The sequence below is a fragment of the Sorex araneus genome, chromosome 2 (assembly GCF_027595985.1).
Source record: "Sorex araneus isolate mSorAra2 chromosome 2, mSorAra2.pri, whole genome shotgun sequence".
NCBI lineage: Eukaryota > Metazoa > Chordata > Mammalia > Eulipotyphla > Soricidae > Sorex > Sorex araneus.
In genome coordinates, this window is record NC_073303.1 from 105,840,636 (window position 1) to 105,857,759 (window position 17,124).

At 37.3% G+C, this 17,124-nt stretch overlaps 1 long non-coding RNA gene across 1 annotated transcript in view; it reads left to right on the forward strand.

The window, feature by feature from the left end:
* Nucleotides 1-1,978: 1,978 nt before the first annotated feature.
* The window catches only part of LOC129402523 (uncharacterized), a 120,562-nt gene continuing 105,416 nt past the window's right edge, over nucleotides 1,979-17,124 (forward strand). Inside the window, exon 1 of the long non-coding RNA XR_008628683.1 lies at nucleotides 1,979-2,073. This is a non-coding gene — a long non-coding RNA (uncharacterized LOC129402523). The remainder of the gene's footprint in view (nucleotides 2,074-17,124) is intronic.

Below are 17,124 nucleotides of genomic sequence, written 5' to 3' on the forward strand. Positions count from 1 at the left end.
TATATATATATATATATATAAATGTAATATATTGCTCCTGCTCCAGGCTGTCTTCACCAAGGCCCCTTTGAAGGGAGGCAGATTGAGGCAGGTTGAGTTTCCCTCTCCACCCCAAGCAGAGCCCTGGCAGCTGAAAACCTCCAGAACCCATCCGCAGCCATGCTCAAGGCCACCCTCCACATGCTTGGATGAGCCTCATGCATGAAGGAACTGACAGAGGAGCCCAGATATTCGGGACCCGTGGTTGGGATCTCCAAGCCTGCTTGGATTGGGACTAGGCCTCCTCCACCCAAATCCCCCATTTTCCAGTAGCAAGGCAGCCAAACCCACAAACTGCCCCCAGTGTCATGTAATCTCATCAACAGCCAAGATCCAGAGACTATAAAACAAAGCTCCCAGAAGAAAGTGATGTAGAATCTCACAAGGCAGAGCCTGACAAGCTACCTGTGTTGTATTTGATATGCCAAAAACAGTAACAATTATGGGCCTCATTCCCCTGATTCTGAACGTGACAGGGACGAATGGAGGCATTACTGGGTCCTGCTTGAGCAAATCAGTGAGCAACAGGACGGCAGTGATATAGTATATATATTTATATACTGATTTGGGAGCTCCACCTAGCAGTTATTAGGATTACTTCTGGCTCTGTATTCAGGAGTTACTCCTGGCAGGCTTTGAGGACAGTATGAGATGCTGGAGATCAAACTGGGGTCATCTGCGTGCAAGGCAAATGCTCTATCCTCTGTACTATCATTCCAGCCCCATGATTAACATATTTTTAAACTTGAACATATTTAACATTTACAGTTTGAGAAACTTGCATTTATGCAAATACCTATGATCATATCACCAGATTAAGGGTGTAGATAAATCCAGCACCACAAAATTTCCTTATGTTTCTTTATTTATTGTATGTATGTGGGGTTTTTTGTATGTAATAATTTAACATAAAATGTATATTTCACAATTTTTAAAGTGCACAATAATGTTATCTACAGGCAACATATTTTACAGCAAATTTTTAGAATTTATTTATCTTGCTTAAAGAAACCTAATACCCAAGGAAAAACAATTCTCCATTTCTCTATACCTCTAGCTTCAGACAAACACTATTGCATTCTTCTTGTATCCACATCTTACACAAAAACAAAGTGGTCGGCTTTTACCAGGGCTTCACCTTCATTTCTTTCCACTTGCTCTCATCTTCCACCACCACCTATAAAATAATGACACTGGACCGATTCCCTGTGTTCAATTTTATGTGATTCAGATTAGATCATGTTTGTGTATGTATCACTGAGGAGGATGAGGGCTGACAACCCCCTGAAATACTAAAAGGCTGTGACTTAATGACCCTGAATATTTTCTTCTGCAATTCATTTTAGAAAACTTCAAGTTATTGCCCTTAGGGCTTAAACATAAATTCCAGAAGCTCTTATCCACCCAAATCTAGTAGGGGTATTTTTTTTTTAATGTTTGTTTCATAGTATTTTCTCTTCCATTGGACAGGACAGGAAAGAGGTTATTTCCACTGTTCAGGCTCTCTTGTATATTTATACTTAATATATTTAATGATTGTATATTTAATGATGGAAAGACAGCGTTCCCCAGCTATATTTTGACACTGACTCCCAAACCCTGTTGGGCCATCTTGTCTGAGAGATGTATACAAACACAAGGTCACATCCATTTTCTTCTCTATATGCTGAAGTCTACGTATGCCTATTATCTTCAAGTTACCTGCCCTCCAGTGAGGTAAATAATGAGCAGGATGTGCCCATATCCTGTACTCTCTAGTTGGCTAATTCCTTTTTTTTAGCTGAAAGGAACACTGCTCTAGCCAGCTTCCTTCTCTCCAATGCCCTCAGGCTGGAAAGCCAGCCCAACAGTTTTTGTTTTCTTTGTCTACACGAAATGAAAGCTTGCTAACTTAGCCTGTGACAACCCTATTTCTGAAAGAATCCATTCATTGCTCTCTGAGACAGCGCTAATGTGGGAATTTCCCAGGAGGTAGAGCGAAGAGAAACTTCCATACATCTCCTCCACACCCTTGGTACCATGGACTTTGGTGAGGTTAGTGAACTTTTTGGGACTACGATGTAGTTATCATCGTTTTAAAATAAGAGCAACATTTCTTAAAGGACAAATGTGGATGCTCCGAAATTTATTAAAAGTATAGAAATGTGTCATTTGCCATCCAGGATTTTAGAATAACAAAACAGCAAGTATGTTCCTGTTATGTGGATGAAACCAGCAGGTTTTTGCTATTGAATACAACATTTGCTGTGAGTTATAGTTAAATATCTTTGACTGCATTGATAAAAGTTTCTTCCATTCTCATTTTATCTTTATCATAAATAGGTGTTGGGTTTTGAAGCTGCTTTCTCTGAACCTAATTGATATAATAATAAAGGTTCTTTTACTTTGTTGTGCGTTGATGATTTGACTTGTATTGGTGTATTATACTAATTGACTTGTATATCAATCATCTTTACCCTCCTTAGATGAATCTTACTTGGTCCTAGTGTATGATCTTTTTGATGTACTGTTGAATTTGGCTTGCTAATATTTTGTTGAGGATTTTGCCTCTGTTTGATGTAGGCATGCAGATAGAAAAGGAAAGGCCCCAGGACAATGAAATTATCTAGTTAATAAAGTCACCTGGGTTTACCATGAAGATTCTAGGAAGTAAAGTTCTAAGGCTGAGCCACCTTGTGGAAAGCAAGACCTGATAAGACCCTCTCCAGCAACCCTGAGGAGACTGGACCTCTCTCTACAGAGAGAACCTGAAGAAAATTACTCAGGAACCCTCAATTCTTTCCTTTAATCTGGTTAACCCTCAGCTAGCCCAGACCAGAGAAGGTTGGACCTACCCTCCAAGAAAATATCCAACAAAAACAAAGGTCAAGAAAAGGAGTTTCAAAGGAGACCACTGCCAACTTTACCCCCTTGGGAACAACCCTAGTAATAGACTCTTACCTAGCCAGAAGGCCCCATGTTGGGGTGGATTGGAAAAACCCTATAAAAGCCACCTTGAACAAAGGAAGTGTGCACATATGCTGAGTCTATGTGCTACTTGGGCGCATATCGCCAAGCACATGTGTCACCCTCTGGAGATGTGTACTTTTGTGCTTTCATATCTAGTGCTGGAATGTGTGTAGGGGCTCTCTTTCTCTCCCTCTTTCTGCCTTTGGGAAACCCACATTCATTCTTGACTGCGTTACTCTCTCTGCCTCTGTCTCTCTCTCTCTTTCTCTCACTCTCTTTCCCTCCTTTCCCTCTTAAGACCCTCCAAATAAAATCTTTTTTACTTCACTGGTCATCTAATCTTTAAATTCTTTTCTGTGAGGCAAGACAAGAACATGGTAAACTGTGGATAGAGCCTAGGACAGACTTTCCTGTAAAGAACAACTCCTCATCCCAACCTGAGTCCGTGGCTCCCTCCCCAAGAAATTAGCTGTTGGGGATCAACTCTCTTGCAAAGAAGACAGTGCGGATGTCAGGTGTGGCTTGAAGGCCGCTTGGTGGGGCTGGCAGGGCTCTGACCAGCGCTGCACAGGGGAGCATTGCAGACTTGATCAGTTCTATTCTTCTCAGGTTCCTGAGAGGCAGATTGAGAGCAAGTTATCATTCCTCACCTCTCCACTTCACATAAGCCACCTGTGGGTGCCACCTATTTTGTGTTCTTCAGAGATACAGATGTGGAAGCCTTGCTGTTTGTTTATGTAATGTCTGTGTCTCCTTTTGGTATTGGTAATGTTTGCTCCATAGAAACTGTCTTGGAGGATTCCTGTAACTTGCTGAAAAAGATACCGGAGAGCATTGGAAGTAGATCTTCTTTAAAGTTTTGAAAGAACTCTCCAGGAAGCCCATCTGGGTACAACCTTTTGTAGGCAACTTTTGATGGCCATTTCTTTGATAGTTATTGCCTTTTCAAGTGCTTTGTTTCCTCTTTATGGGAATTCAGAAAGTTTTGAATTGATTAGAAGATACTTAAACATACTCAGAATCTGAAACTCAAGACTTAATCACTTATTTTCAGATTTTCAAGCATTAAGATTGTCAACCCATGACAACAGTATAATCTGATATAGTATATCCAGAAAATGAGACAAATAGTTCCTCAGGCCATTTTGTTACCATATCCCAGAGATTATCGTGAAACTTCACAAAACAGTTGTACATTTATTTATCAATATAAACTACTACCACTACTACTATTACCTACTACTATTACCTACTACTACTACTATTGTTACTACTACTACTACTACTACTTCTGCTGCTGCTGCTGCTACTACCACTAATACTACTTTTGTTATAAAACCAAATAAATGTTCCTGGGGCAATCAGTTATTGGTTTACTTTCTTGTGCAAGAGTGCCATCATAAGTAGTTGTTTGATAAACAGTAATAGGAAGTATAAAAGACGTAAAGGATATTTGGAGAGTTTTGAAATAAACAATATCCTCTCATGAAAAGATAGAAACACAGAAAATCTACTATACATTTAACTTTTATAGTTTGGAACATTCTGCTAACATTACAAGATGATTTTTCAGCAGACTAGTGAGCATTATGTATTGTCTGTGTAATATATACTTCTAATACTAGAGTCAAAGAATATATTGTGTTTGGAAAAAAATTTCAGGAAGGTCATGATCATGCCATTTTTTCTCACTTGATAAATTTAGTGTTATGAAAGTATAAAAGTGGATAAAGAGCACATATGCATAGGTAGTGAAAGTCAACTGTAATTTTGCTGTTTTAGTTCTCTCAAAAGGTATTTTGTTAAACGGAAAAAAATTTGGAAAGTAAAAGGCAAAAGAAAAGAAAATCCCCAACTTGGAAGAAATTTAGTAAAGAACCGAAAGAGCATTAATTTGTTTCTATTAAGTTCAGCAGTTGAAGACCTCCTAAACCCAGCCACAGCCATGCTCAAGCTCCCTCTCCACACGTCTGGACAAGCCTCACACATGAAGGAACCAGTAGGGGAACTCAGGTGTGCGGGACCTGGGGCTGAGATCTCCAAGCTTGCTCAAACCAGGACTGGGCCTCCTCCACCCAGACCCCCCATTTTCCAGTTGCTTGGCAGCCACACCCCCATCGCCATGTAATCCCATCAACAGCCAAGATCCAGAGACTATAAAACAATGCTCCCGGAAGTATGACCTCTTATAGCCAACTTCTCCATCTCAGAGAACCTGGCAAGGTACCGAGAGCATCCTGCCTGCACAACAGAGCCTGGCAAGCTCTTCGTGGCATATTTGATATGCCAAAACCAGTAAAAATAATGGATCTCATTCCCCTTACACTGAAAGAGCCTCCACTGCAGCACTGCTGGGAAGAATGAGTAAAAAGAGACTGCTAAAATCTCAGGGCTAGAGCAAATGGAGATGTTACTGGTGCCCACTCGAGCAAATTGATGATCAACAGGATGACAGTGATACAGTGAAGTTTTCTCTGATTTTATTGCTTTGTCCCTAATTCTTAAGGCTATATCTTCTGAAGAAATAATTATGCAAATGTTTCACTTTCTCTAAATTTGTATATGACATGCATAATACATTTATGCTATTATATGTGCTATATATAACCATCAATTTATATCTGCTATATATAGTTGTGTGTCATATACAAATATGTCTATCTATGCACATATATGCTTTATATATTCATATGTACATGTACATATAATGTAGTATACAATATATAACATTTTCTTTGAGTATACTTGATATATGTTATTGTATTAGTTCTAAGTATACAACATCAATACTTGTATTTGTTGTCAAATGACCACCTTGTCCACCTAATATCTATTTCCATTTATAATCACATTTTATTTTTGTTTTGGGATTACACCCAGCTGTTCTGAGGGCTTGCACCCATGAAATCATTCCTGACAGGGCTCAGGGAACCATATGGGTGCCAGGGATTGAACTTGGGTGGGCAGCATGCAAGACAAGAACCCCACCTGCTGTGATATCTCCAAGTTATGCTATATATCAGCACATGTTTTTCTTTTGTTGAGAATATAATGTAATACAATATTTACTCTTTTAGCATTGTCAAACATAAAATACTATATATTTGGTTGGTTAGAATCACCACATTTTGTACTACATCACCATGATATTTAATACACAATAGTTTTGACTATCTTCACTTCTTTAGTCCTTCATATCCCACTAAGGTATCACTGTTAAAATTAATTTTCTAAGAGCAATGTCCTACAAATTTTATAAGCTCAAGCCCCACACAATCTGGATCTGCCTTTGGTGTTAGTCATCCCTTTGAACTTTTTCATATTGGCCCCATGTTCAGTGTAAATTGGGCATTGGCTCTAAGTGAGAGCCAGAATTAATTTTACTCTATTGATTTTTTTCTCTGTAACTTGATCAAAGTTTTGAGTGGAAGCTGAGTTTCTTTCATTGGGTTTGGTTAGCTATTTTTCTTGGGTTTTATTGTTCACGACAGAAATACTGGGACCCCTCATTATCTGGATTTTCAGGTTTTCAGCTTCAAGTTTTTCTAACCTCATCACTATGCTGGAGCAGGGTGATAGAATGTCAGGAGTACTGGCCTCTACACCAAAGAACTGTTCCCAATAATTCTTCTCTGACCTCAGGGGTGTGAGAGCAAGACTCAAAAGTGATTCTCTGAGAAACGGTCTTACCACTTATAAGAAACCACTGCTTTTAGCCAAATATCCTTTCCAAAGCTTGGAGCTTCATTTTCTGGCCCAACAATTCTGATTGTCCCTTATCATTAGGGTATGTAGTCATTTATAGTTAAAGGCACAGTATCACCTCTAATGGTAATAATGGATCTCAAAATATATTAATGTTATATACCTGGCACAATTTTTTTCTCTTTTTTAAAAACTTTTTTCATTATATCACTGTGAGATAGACCATTACAAAGCTGTTCATGATTGGCTTTCACTTATACTGTATTCCAAAACCCATCTGTCCATGAGTGGACATTTCCCAGTACTAATAACTAATATCCCTAGTTTCCCTTCCATCAACCCCCATCCCCCACAACTGCCTTCCTCTATGACAGCTACTTCTCTCTCTCTCTCTCTCTCTCTCTCTCTCTCTCTCTCTCTCTCTCTGGGCATTGTGGTTTGCAATATTGATACTTAACAATTATCAAGAATATCATTTTACCTACTTGTAACCTTCAGATCTTGTCCAGCATGATCATTCTCAGCTATTATTGAGCTTATCTTCTCTATCTTATCTACCCTCAACCCCCCACATACTTGTGGTTAGTTCCAACCATTGACCAGAACTCCTAACCTGTGTTTTCCCTTGCCATGAATTTTAGTCTTCTACTATAGATATTTTTTATATTCCACAAATAAATGCAGTCATTCTATATATGTCCCTGACTCATTTCACTCAGCATGTTACAGAAACTGCTTGGGACTGCTTCTGTTTCTTCAGTTTCCTGGAAAAGAAAACAACTGGCAACAGCTCCTCTTTAGATGTTTGGAAGAATTAGCTAGTGAGTTCATCTGGACCTGGACTTTTATAATTGAGAAGTATTTTGATTACTGTTTCAATTTCCTTGATAGTGATAGGTCTATTCAGGTGGTTCGAATCTTCTTGGTTCATCCTTGGGAGGTTGTAGGAATCCAGGAATTTATCCATTTCTTCTATATATATTCTCTTGTTTTGTGTCATACAGAATTTCAAATTAATCTCTAATGATCTTTTGAATTCCTTTGGTTTTTGTTGTAATGTCCCCCTTTTTGTTTCTGATTCTGTTTATTAGTTTATTAGGGTTATCTCTCTCTCTCCCTCTCCCTCTCTCTCTCTCCTTCTTTGTGAGTTTCTCTAGTGTCTTATCAATCTTGTTTATTCAAAGAACCAGCTTTTGGTTTCATTTATCTTTTGGATTGTTTTTTGGGAATCCAGCTTGTTGATTTCTGCTTTAGATTTTATTATTTCTTTCCTCCTGCCTGGTTTGGGCTCCTTTTATTTGTCATTTTCTAAGATCTTAAGCTGTGAAGTCAAGTTATTTATGTGGGCCCTTTCTTCCTTCCTGTGAAATGCTCTAAGAGCTACAAATTTTCCCTACTTAAACTGTGTCCCACAAGTTCTGGTATCTCATGTCTTCATTCTCATTTGTTTTTAGTAATCTTTTGATTTCTTTATTGATTTTCTCTCTGACCAACTGCTTGTTCAACATTGATCTGTTTAATTTCAGATGTGTGATTCTCCATTTCTGTGTTTGATTACCTTCTATCTTAAGTGCATCGTGGTCTGAAGAAACAGTTGACAAAATTTCTATCTTCCTGATTTTATTGAGGTGTGTTTTGTGACCCACCTCGTGGTCTATCTTGGAAAAGGTTCCATGTGCAGTGGAAAAGAATGTGTATTCAGTTTTGGGGGATGAAAAAGCCCTGTGTACATCAATTAGCCCTCTCTATTCCATTTCTTTCTTTAAAATCAGTACTCTCCTGGTGAATTTTAGTCTTGTTGATCTATCAAGAGGTGATAAGGCAGAGTTAAAGTCTCTGACTACTATTGTGTTGCTACCAATGTCCTCCTTGAAGTCTATTAGCAGTCATTTTAAGTGTTTTGCTCACCATTAGGTGCCTATATGTTTAGGAGTATGAATTCTTCCTGATGTACATGTCCCTTGATTATTAAAAAATGGCTTTTTTTCCTGACCCTTCTAATCTTTACAATCAGAAATCTATGTTGTCAGATATTAGTATGGCCACCCTGGCTATTTTGAGGGAATTGTTTGCTTGAAGGACTGTTTCCCATCCTTTGATTTTGAGTCTGTGTTTTCTCTGACTGTTCAGATATGTTTTCGTAGGGAGCAGAATGTTGGATTCAGTTTTTTTAATTCATGTTGCCACTCTGTGTCTCTTAATTGGTGCATTCAGACCATTGACATTGAGAGAGATTATTGTCATGGAGTTTTGTGCCATCTTTCTGTAGAGGTTTGTTGTGCTTGTGGGGTTTGTATTGTCTTACAGCAGCTCCTTCAGTTTTTCTTTTAAGGTTGGTTTTGAGTCTATGAGTTCCTGAGCTTTTGTTTATCCATGAAATTGTGTATTGTTCCTTTAAGTCTGAGTGAGAATCTAATTGGATAAAGTATTCTTAGTGAGGTGCTCATTTCATTGAGTTTTTTTCACTATAACTCACGATTGTCTTCTGGCTCAGGTGATTTCCTCTGCTAAGTCTGCTATAAATCTAAGGGATGCTCCTTTGTATGTGATTTCCCTCTTTGACCTTGCTGCTTGCTGTATTGTGTCTATTTGTGATCCTTGGAGTCTTTTCACTAAGGTCTCTTTTAGCTGTCACCCTTCAGGCTTCTTGGATCTGGATGCCTTGCATTCTCCAGCTCTGAGAACTTCTCACAATAACTTTAACATTTACTACTTCATTGGGGTTGCCTCTCTGTCCTCCCACGATTCTCCACTGTTCCTCTTGAATTCATCCCGTAGGTCTCTTATTCACCCTTGAGCTATTTTGAGGTCTTTTTCCATTATCTATTGTAGCCTGTATGCTTTCTGCAGCTCATCTTCAAGCTGACTGATTCTGTCTTTGGCTGTTATCATTCTACTGTTGAGGGCACACACTGAGTTTTTAATTTCATCTACCGAATTCTTTATTAGTAACACTTTTGTTTGTAAGCTTTCTTCTTTCTGCTCTCATTTCTTCCTGTGTTTTATTGCCTGTCTGTTCCACTGTTTCTTTCATACCCTCTTTTAACTTATAGGGTGCCTGTTCTACTGCTTCTTTGAGCTCATTGGACATCCTCAACATTTCATCTCTGAATTCTTTATTGGGGAGATTGTATTTGTGGGTGTTCCATGTTGAGTCTTCTTGGCTCTTTTCCTAACCCACCCCTTATGGTAGGAATCTGTGTTGTTTCATGTTGCTGTAGTAGTATGGCGGTGGATCCCTCTAGTTCACTACCACTGTCCCCCTTCCTCCTCTCGCTTCGAGGGAGGACTCTGGATGAATTCCATCAATGGTCTTCTCCTTTTCCCTCTTCACGAATACTAATTTCTTATTTGGTGTTCCTGTGTGCCTTATGTGGGGCCTTTACTGCAGCTTCAGGGGATGTGTTCTTTTACGTTAAGCTTGCTCAGTTTCTTGTGTTCACTGTTAGTTTGGTGGGTTTGGGGGGTATTTTGATTGGAAAAGGCTAGTAAACTATTGGCCTAATGTGTTTGGGATAGCTAGGCTGTCCTTGTAGGAGGTAGGTAATGGAGGTTGAGATTTGTGTCCAAAGCACTATGAAAGGGTAAAATAACTTCAGCTTCCCTGGAGGCCATGCCCCTGTTGCTGCTGTACCTGTGGGGGAGAGGCCCATTGGTGCAGGATTAGAATTCTACCTTTGGTGCGCTTCTAAAACCTCTGGGGTGTCTTTGGTCTAGGGATATAAATGGGCACCTTAGCTGACAGGAGTTTCTAGTTCCCTGTGGCTGTTTGCTCGGCACTCTGACCTGGCACAAAATTAATAGTTCATGTTATCTTTTTAAAGCAGTTATGTATTTGTGACTAGCTTCTTATTACTGTATAAGACACAATAATACTGTTGAATTTCTAAAATGAAAATTTGATTACTCTTATATTAAAATGACATTTGGTATTGATTATCTAGTTTTGTAACACATGATACAAAATAACTGGCATGATAAAATTATGGGTTTATTTCCAAAGCAGATGAATAGGGATAAAATAACTTAAGACTTTTTTTCTCTCTTTTCTATGATAAGATTTGGATGAATACTATTTTCTGAATCCTTAATCATGGTACTGTTCCTTGCCAGACCCTGTCCAGTTTGCATCAGGCTGTGATCATCTGACACTGCGGTTGAGCTCTGCTCTATTAACTGCACCTACAACTGATAAGTTTACAAGTAATCGCAAACATGGGTTTTAGATTCCTAACCTGACAACTACTCACTCTTTGATCAACTGCAGCTTTCAGGCTCATAGTAAAATTCTTCAGTTGAATCCTCAAGTGCATATATTTGTGCATTTTACCTTAAGTGTATTTAAAAAAATTATTAATCGAATCATTGTGAGAGACACTAAGTTACAAGGTCATTGAAAATTAAGTTTTGGTCACACAGTGTTTCAACACCTGTCCCTTCACCTGTGTGCATTTTGTACCACTAGTGTCCAGAAGTTCCCTTTATCCACCCCCACCTTCACCCCATCTCTATTTCTTTCTTATTTTCCTTTAGGCACTGTGGGTTGCAATACTGTTACTAAAAGGGTATCATGCATGTCACTTTACCTCCTTTCAGCACTCGGTTTGTGTCCAGAGTGATCATTTCCCTCTACTATTGTAATAGTGGTCCCTTCTCTGTTCTAATTGATGGGAAGGCTTCCTACCAGGGACCCGCTATCCTGGCCCTTGTTTCTACTATCCCGGGCATTATTTTAAGTGCATTTCTTAAAATGAAATTTAAAAATTGATTGCAATATTTTTTTCTTAATATTGAAAGAAAATAGCTAGCTGCAAAAGGTGTGCCCCTGTGAGGTTGGTAGGGAAAAATTCTCTCAAAGGAAAATGCATTTCAAAGCTTAGATACATCCTTTTAATCCAATCAAAATCAGGGAGTCTTAGGTTTTGTTTTTAGACTTATGAAGGCATAGGAGACATAGAAAGATGAAGTAGCAAAGGTTAGGAAAACACATAAGAATTAATGTCTATGAAAAATCGTTTAATGTCTTGAAGTTCTCTATATTACACTTATATAACACAAAGACATGCATTATTTTTTTGGAAAGGGTCATTCTGTGACCTTATTCCAATTCCAATAATATTTTAATAACAAGAAATCTAAACAGTTACCAAGACAAATAAACTGTATAATGAAACAATAGAAAATCGATACTGCATGAGAAAGTAAAAATCCAGAACATTCCACTTGATCAAATTAGAGAAAAGCAGGTTAATTCAGAGAGATAAGCCTGTAGTCTAAGACTAAATATTTTAAGATATCCATTCTCCTCAAATTAATTTATAGGTGTAATATAATCCTATTCAAAATTCAAATTGAATGTTTTAACTGAACAAATTCAAATTACTTTTAATTCAGTAAAGGTAAGATAATATGATACAAAATTATTTTCCCTGAGATGGTTAAGATTTAAATTTATCCCTTTAGTTTTATATATCTCCTTTATGCTTTACAGAGTACTGTTCATAGGTTTCTCTCTGTCATATCATTAAATGGGGAAAAATTTTCTTCTTTCCACTAACTCCAGGAGCAATTGATTTGCACCTTAAATTCAGCATGCACTACTTCTTACTGCAGTTCTATTTCTGTGTATGGCACCTCCATCTCTCTTCCAGAGGCTTTCATGTCATGGTCTATATCCCTAATGTAGCCTTCATCATCTGTTCTCAGTGGGTTACCATCTCCAAAGAACACTGAGTTTTCCTTAAGAATGCCCTCTTTCAGTTTAATTTCTGAACCCTAGACTGCAACAGAGCTTCTGTTCGTACTTGTGCTTTCATCATAAGCATGAAAGTTTTCCAAAACCGAGTCCCCAAAGAATGTTTTTCAGTTGATATCCAGTGCCAAAAGGCAGAGGTGTGGCTTTCAGATCATTCCCCCAGCTCCCTTGCCTTGCAAAACTCTGCTGCCTTCCCGTTAAAGGGCTATCTGTGCCAAGCAGGCAGAGCTGCCCCCACCCACTCTTCAGAGAGGAGAGGACAGTTGACTCTTTGGGATAGAAGACTTTTTTTCTTGCAGGGAAAAAAGCCCAAATGTTATCAGTTTTCAGCCAAGTCTCTTGATAGCATGAGGAAGTCAAGACTGTCAACTGATTGATCTCCTAGAAACCAGAAATCTGTCTACTGCGGGTATCTCAGGGCATGCTCTGTTCTGGTAAGCTGAGCAACAACACATGCTCTCTTGAGATTCCCTAGCTTTTAGAGGATGCAGAGGAACAACAAGTGCTCAGGTTTTGGTGATAATTTCCTCCTCCCGACGAAGTTCTTATATCCTCCACCCTGCTCCTCTTTGGCTGGTTGTACACAGTGGGCACAAAAAGGAGTCTCTAAAAGAGAAATACATTTCTATAAACTGATGCTTTAGATAGGAAAGAAACGTGGCCACATTTGCACAAGGTCTGTGATTAGAAATTTAATGTAAAAGTAATTTTTTTCCAAATTTTAAATTGGGAGAGAAAGTATAGTGGTAAATAAAGTTCAAATTAATTAGCTAACAAATAGATCTCTTCATTTATTTAAGGAAATTTTATTAAGCTCTTATAATAATTTAAACATATCATCAAACTCACTATTGAAAAAAAACACAAAAAATAAGGCCAGAGAGCTTGTATACGGTTTAAAGTCCTTGCTTTGCACATGGAGAGCTGTAGTTCATTCCCCAGGCCTCATATTGTATCCAGAGTCTGGAAGTGAACTCTGATCACAGAGCCACGGGTAAGCCCTGAGTACTGTCCTGTAAATTAAAACAGGAAAATAGAAAAAATAAAATGTTTAAAAGTAAGAAAACAGTGAGAAATGAAGGCATAAATAGGAATTTGACATTGCATTATTGTGAAGACTTAATTTGAGTTACTTGCCTCACATGTGATTCAACCAAGGTTGGTTCCCCAGTGCCAGGAATGATCTTTGAGCACAGGGCTAGGGGTAATCCCTGAGCACAGCTGGGTGTGACCACCCCCCCCTCTCGGAAAAAAAAAAACAGACAGAAATATTGTGGTATGCTACTGAACCGAAAATGAACATTTTTATTAGCAAATATTAAAATTATCTACTGGGAGTTGGAGAGATAGTCCAGAAGGTAAGGTGTTTGCCTTCTCTCAGCTGATCTAGGCTTCCTGCCACCACGTATAGTCCCCTTGAGCACTGCCAAGAGTGACCTATGCGCAAAGACCTAGGAGTAAGCCCAGAGTGCTGCTGGGTGTTCCTACCCCAGGAAAAAAATTATCGTTCTGGGTAGTAAAAGAGAACAATTTTTATGGATGACTCAGAACAATATTTTTCAAATTCTGTTTAGAATCTAAATCTTCCAATACACAGAAAAAATAATTATGATAAATGCCAATGTTTATAACTTGGCTGTGGGAGCTGGAGCCAGACTTATTTCTTTTCTTGAATTCCACTCAACATAGTGCATCATTAACTAAATAAGATCCTGGAAATACTACACTTTCTTGTACCACAGGTTCATAAGAATTTCTAATCCATTTTGTTCATGAATCTACAAACTGTATTACTCTAAAAATAATGCAAATTAAAGCTATACCTGAACATGGCCTGTAGAAAGATTGGATGGCATCAATATCAGTGATACTATTAATACTACTAATAAAAATTTATTATTTGTTTTGCTTCAAAATAGTACTGGAGTAAGCCCTTTATCACACTTTAATCTCCGTAAGAATCTAACAGTCATGTGGGTAGTATTTTAACCTCCATTTTATAGTGAATCAAAACTGAGTTTAGAAATTTTCAATAATTTTCCAAGCATCACACATTTAATTAACGTGAGTCTAGAGTACTAACCATTGCACAATGGAACCCCACCTAATGAGCATCCAATATAGAATGTGAGCCTAGTTTTATCTTACTCTAAGCCAGTACTTGCATGTTTTATGCTGTAATAATTTCTCTCTTCATTGAGACTCTCCTAACTTCCTTAATTCTGAGAATAGAATGTTCATGTTCCTAATTGGATATTGTTAAAGATAAAAATCCACTGAAACTCAAAGCAAAAATATTTTTACTGTAAAATTATGCTATCATAGTGACTATAAATTCTACTTTTACTATTTTTAAAGACAAAGTACGAGATTTTATATTTTAAGATCATTCGAAGACTATAAAGTCTATTCATAATTTTAGATTTTCTACCATTTAATTATGCATCAGAGAAGAGTGGGAGGATTCAACTTTGTGACACACATAGCTTTTGCAACTAAACACTTTGGAGAAAATATATCACTAAAAATATTATGCATAAAAAAGATAGTTGGAGGGGGTTCCATATTTGATTTTATTTTGTTTGCATATATTATAAACACATTGAACTTAATGTTATAGTTTAAGTACATATAAAATAGCATAAGTACATGTAAAATGTTCAATATTTCTTGGAATTTTTGTATTTGAAATTGGAGCATGACTTCAGAGCTATCACTGCATATTTGGTTGGTAGCTGTAAGGATTGGTTATTTGCACAAAACTTTTAGAATAAGAAAAAAAACAATGAAGAAGTTACAACCAGTGCTTCCAAAATGCCTTTGTCTAAAAGCTAAGAGGTAAACTAATATTTAGGTATTCTCAGAACTTCAATTTCTCTTAATAAATAATAGTGTGAAATTTGTGGAAACACTTTTAGCAGTGTGACTTAGTTTTCTTAGAACTAAAACCCAGATTTCTAAGTGTGAATGATATTTGTAGGGGCAGAAAGAACAAGGGAAGAAGCAGCAGTCTGCCTTCTGAGTCATATCAATGACGTCATACTCTTGGATTCAGTGGCATGGTGATGTCTTTCAGACTTTCACTTGGCCAATTCATCAAATAATTATGCAAGCAATAGTTCCATATTGTTTGAAATATGTGGAGGTGGTTTGTTTTTGCTCTGGTTTCCTACTGACACAGTGGTCACAGTACTACAATATTTCAACACAAATCAGTTATCAAACTTTGATAAATATACAATGGTTTGTAAAATGAGATACCAAATCATTGCTGATATTATAGCTTTGGTACAAAAGCAATAATTGAAAAGCTGAGAAAAATATTCTCCACTACTGACTTGGGACTATTTGTATGGCAAGCACTTTTCTAATCATGTTAAGTTTTATTTTAGTTAATCTCACAATTTTTTTGAGTGATGTGTATTAAACCCCAGATTTATGACTTCAGAAATAGAAGAATCAAGATTTTGTAGTCAGTGCCCATTATTATATAACTACAAAAAGTTGAAGACTTAATTTGTAAATACAGTCATTTGGCACAGAATTTATGCTTTTAGTCATTACAATATTCTACCTTGAAGTTTAAGAGTACAGAGCTTAAAGGAACAAAGTAAACACTAAAAACCTAGAAAGAGACTAGACACAAGAATTGATATATAATGTTAGTGAAGGAGAAAAAATTACTTAAACCATTCCATTAGTGAAGGAGAAAAAATTACTTAAACTCATCTATGAGGATACAAATACAAAATGTCAATTAATTCTGTGAAGGCAAACATCCATGAAATCACTAAGTATGACTTATCCATACTTGATTGATCCACTAAACAAATTAAATTTCAGTGCCTTGTTTTTCACTACTCTTGTGGAAAAAAAACTTCCTTTATATATAACAAACATATTACAATACTTTTAGACTTAGTAGGCAAGAAATGGTAATAGAAAGAGGTCATTTTATGACAAATGATAAATATAGTGATTTATGGGAAGGAGTTTCCAGTTTTTAACTTAAAATTTTGTACACTTTTATAGCTGGGCTTAAAGACATTAAAAACAGAATTAAATAGATATAGGGCTTAGGAAGTCATTAAAATTTATTTAACATATATCTATCTGTTTTTATTTTATATTGCCATTATTCTTTGGCAAGTTAAATATATTAGTGCACAGCCCTCAAGCCACACTCATTTTCAGGTGACTAAGCAATAATAGAGGTAGGGTCTTTAAAAATAAACTCTCTATTCTCTGTTTGGTTTTGCACAATTTGATCATATAATATGAGAAAATGCCTACTGGGGCTGGAAAGATAGGACAGCACTTAAGGTATTTGCCATGCATGTGGCTGATTTGGGTTCAATCAGGGGATCTCCTGAACCTCTTCATAAGTGATCCTTGAATTTAGAAAAGCCAGGAGCCAGGAGTAAACCCCGAGCAAAGTTAGGTGAAGTCCCCTGGACCCCCTAAATGACCCCAAATCACTACTATTTTTCCAGTCTTCTATGGTAGCTGGAATACACTAGACTTTCATGTTTAAAAGATGGATATGTTTAGCCTGCAAAGTTGCCAGCAATGATGTGGTGATGATGACAGTTTCTGTACATGAAACAATCGTTATGTAACACTAAGCCTCAAAAATGTTAACATCCTATTGAGTCAACCTAGTTTCAATAGAATGT